The sequence below is a fragment of the Physeter macrocephalus genome, chromosome 6 (genome assembly GCF_002837175.3).
Source record: "Physeter macrocephalus isolate SW-GA chromosome 6, ASM283717v5, whole genome shotgun sequence".
Classification (NCBI taxonomy): Eukaryota; Metazoa; Chordata; class Mammalia; order Artiodactyla; family Physeteridae; genus Physeter; species Physeter macrocephalus.
In genome coordinates this window covers 44,934,024-44,938,094 of record NC_041219.1, presented here as the reverse complement: position 1 = coordinate 44,938,094, position 4,071 = coordinate 44,934,024, and the positions used below count along the sequence as shown (strand labels likewise).

General features: G+C 48.8%; 1 protein-coding gene across 18 annotated transcripts in view; it reads right to left on the bottom strand.

Moving 5' to 3' along the window:
* The window catches only part of TNRC6B (trinucleotide repeat containing adaptor 6B), a 283,431-nt gene that overhangs the window by 150,325 nt on the left and 129,035 nt on the right, over nt 1-4,071 (bottom strand). The window contains exon 1 of one of the 18 annotated variants that reach the window (XM_055085319.1): nt 979-1,123. The exons of the other annotated variants lie outside the window; for them this stretch is intronic. The gene's annotated coding sequence lies outside the window, so the exon portion shown is untranslated. Of the gene's footprint in view, nt 1-978; nt 1,124-4,071 lie in introns of those variants that run through there. 18 annotated transcript variants of the gene reach the window in all.

Below are 4,071 nucleotides of genomic sequence, written 5' to 3'. Positions count from 1 at the left end.
GGCCTCTCCCGTTGCGGAGCACAGGCTCCGGACGCGCAGGCTCAGCGGCCATGGCTCACGGGCCCAGCCGCTCCGCGGCATGTGGGATCTCCCCGGACCAGGGCACGAACCCGCGTCCCCTGCATCGGCAGGCGGACCCTCAACCACTGCGCCACCAGGGAAGCCCTCCCCTCCTTTTAGACACCACACATCAATCAAGCTTCTATTCAGTCTCTCCTCCCTTCAAACTGATGGAAGTGCCAGATGCTCTGGCTCTTCTTCTCAGTTTAGTGGGGGGAGGACAGGTGAATAGGAAAGGTACTAGAGCTCAGAGAACTCAGAGACTGACCTGTATTTAAAGCCTTCTCTAATTGTGAAATATTCTTTGTTTCCTATTCAAGGATGTCTGGGCATGAGCAAGGCAGATAGGAAAAACTGAGAGTTCTATATAAAATACACTGTCGCCTAAAATATTTTTAAAGGGAGGGGACAGTCCACAGGCCCCTTCCATGCCACCCCAAATATTTCTGCTAGAAGGGAAGGATGGCTCAGATACTTCAGGAAGCTACTGTGAAGCTACTTGGCCTGGGAGAAGCTCTTGCGTCTGGTTTCTTCCCAAGGCAGTAGGGCTTCGTGCTCAAGCACACAAATTCAGCAGCCTTGGGCAAGATACTTAACCTTTCCATAGTTAGCTCATGGGGTCGTCATGAAGAATCAATGTTAACGTATATACAGCACTCAGAACAGCATTATAGGAAGCACACAGGAAGTAACACTGTCTTTCCCTTCTAATGTGTAAGTTCTCACCTCCTCCAACCCAAACCCTTTCTTTCCTTATTCTTTCAGGTCATTTGCCTGACCCTGGACTTATCTTATTCCCAACCCAGCCTGGACTCCCATGAACATTCACCAGCATTCCCGGAAGACTTCAACCCCTGGTTATCCCACACTACCTACCCAGGCCAATCCTCACTCAGCCTCAGATGAACCCCAACTCACCATGTTCTTCACCTTGCTTGGCTGGTAAGGGCCTGCATAGCCTCAGATCACTGTAATTACAGATAAAGGATCTCCTCTCTCGGCGAAGCCTGTAGAGCTGGTAGATGGTTCTCCCTGTAGACCTTTTCCACTCAGACTTCATCTCCTGTTTTACAGCGAGGAATGCCTCCAATTGAGAGGGGAATGTCTCCCAGAGGGAACTCCCTCAAATATCCTTCTCTCCATTTCCAAATTTACTCTTCCCTCTCCAAGGCTAACCTGTCATCTAGGCAGCAAATCTCTTCCCACACCTCGGTTCTCTTTAAACCCTCTCTCTCCCCTGTTCAAGCCACCCAGCTGTATTGAATGCCTCCTGGGTGCCAGGCTCAGTTCGTGGATCGTGAGGGTACAGAGCTCATCCTCGTACCTTCGACATTTAAGTCTCGGCTTGTTCCTTCCCCTTAGCCTTCTGATTCATGCTTTAGAATATAAGCCCCACGAGCGCAGGGATCTTATCGATTTTCTTACTGCTTTATCCCTAGAGACTAGCATAGCTCCTGAAACACACAAGGCACTCAATAAATATTTGTTGAGTTAATTCAAGTCATCCTGGACTCATTTATTCATTCAACAAATGCTCACTGAGCACTCACTGTGTGTGTGTGTGTGTGTGTGTGTGTGTGTGTGTGTGTGTGTGTGTGTGTGTGTGTGAGGTCAGGTGCTGGAGTTACAGGGGGGAGCACGACTAGTTCCTCTGCTAGAGCTGCTCACCGTAGTGGCAGAGAGAGACCCGAAAACCCACAGGGAGACTTCCCAACGTGACAGACAGTGGCAAGCAGGATGAACAATGACGTGCTGGACCTCACTGGAGACCTGAAGGCCTGTGGCACTGAACTCCTGAAGGCCACACCTAACTGCCCACATCCAGGGCTTATCTCAGCTGACCCCCTGGGGCACCAGCCCTGATAACTATCCTTTACTTCCCTAAACCCCTTCCTGCCTGGGTTTCTCTTGCACCACCCTTTTTCCTGTTTTCATCCCACTCCTCTGACCATCTGTTAAGGGAGCGCTGTCACAACCATGGCCCAGATGACCATCTCTAGATCTAAATGGATGGCTCCCAACTTCTCTCTGAGGGTCTCCCAGACCCTCATTTCCACCTGCCAAGTTATAGTAAATGTCCAGCAAACATCTAAAACGTACCCAAAGCAAACACACAGCCTGTTAGCCCCCATCCTCACCCTTTTACAAACTCGAAACCTCTGCTCCACCCACCAAATGCCCATCCCACTCCTGGCATCACCCATTCACCCAGCCAAGGGCCTGTCCACAACTCTTCCTCCTTTCTCACATCCAATGGATTTCATTTCACAAGTTTTTCTAAAATCTAGTCTTTCCATCTTTACTGTCACTGACTTAATTTATATTCTCCAGTCACTCCTCTTGCCTTGACTGCCCCGTATCTCTCCTCCAGTATCAGATTCTCAATATGGAGATCAACTGAAGCAAGTCGAGTTTTTAAAACTGCTTTCTACAGAATAAAAAATTCAAATTCCGTAGAACACAAAACCCAGCCAACCCTTCCACTCTCCTCCAGGCAGCCTGCACTTGTGTCCCACTAACACCTCACCATTTCCCATATGCCCCCACCCCCTAAATCCTCCCTTGTTTATGTCACTTCTTCTGCCTGAAATGCTAGCGTAACTTTTATGAAAACAGTAGCTAACACTGACTCCAGGTACTATTACTATTATTATTCCCCATTTTACCAGTGAGAAAGCTGAAGCACACAGATATTACTTGCCCAACACTGGGCTGACCTAACCACACAAGTGTCCTGACTTCAGAACCTCAGTTCTTAACCACTACGTTATATCACCCCAATCTACTCACCATCCCCTTCACCAAGCAATTCCTAATTTCCCTTCAAGACTCAGTTCAGGGACTTCCCTGGCGGCACAGTGGTTAACAATCAGCCTGCTAATGCAGGGGACACGGGTTCGAGCCCCGGTCTGGGAAGATCCTACATGCCGTGGAGTAACTAAGCCCGTGCGCCATGGCTACTGAGCCTGTGCTCTAGAGCCCGTGCTCCACAATAAGAGAAGCCACCATAATGAGAAGCCCGTGCCCCGCGACGAAGAGCAGCCCCGCTTGCCGCAACTAGAGAAAGCCCGCATGCAGCAACGAAGACCCAAGGCAGCCAAAAAAAAAAAAAAAAAATTCAAATGTTTCCTCGATGGTGGAGTCTTCCCCAATTCCCTAGGGCTCTGCCTCCAACCTCCAGTATCCCTTGGCATCATACCTCTGTCTTTATTACAGACAGCCTCACATTACTGGTTGAGTTCCAAAGATAAAAGCCAGGTCTTTTTATCTTGTACTATTCCCAACACTGTAGAGTGCCTGAGGCATAAATACTTAGGTAATAAACAAATTTTTCCAAGTACACAGGACACTGAGTATCTCCTGCTCACTCAAGTCTACCAAGCCTGTTACTGCTTTCAAAGACCCTACCTACACTGCTAACCCCAACCTCTCCCCTCCTCCTCTCTTAGCCCCAGGATTCTGAGGATGAAGAGTCAAAGCGCTCGCTGGGGTGGCCACTCCCACAGCCAGCTGACAGCATTATCACAGCAGGGCAGGCCAGTGAGCTGCTGGCCATGGGCCCCTTGATTAAAGGAGTAAACTGCATCTAAAGAGCACTTTCTCTTGCTGAAGACAGACAGAGGGGACATCTGATGTGCGGTTGCCAGATTTACGGTCTTTGTCATTTAAAATGTGTGAGTGGGATGGTGGACATAAAAATAAAAATGTACATAATATGACAAAAAACCTGCCATGGCCATTATTTACAACTCACTAAGAGCCAACAGCCTGGCAAAAATGTACATAAGTAATATTATTTAGTTCTGTGACCTACTTGCCACTTTTACAAAATCTCCACGACTATACAGTTGGCTCTTGAACAGACAGTGTTTGAACTGTGCGTGTCCACTTATACGTGGATTTTTTTTTTTTTTTTCCCCAGTACACGGGCCTCTACTTTTGTGGCCCTCTCCCGTCGCGGAGCACAGGCTCCGGACGCGCAGGCTCAGCGGCCATGGCTCACAGGCCTAG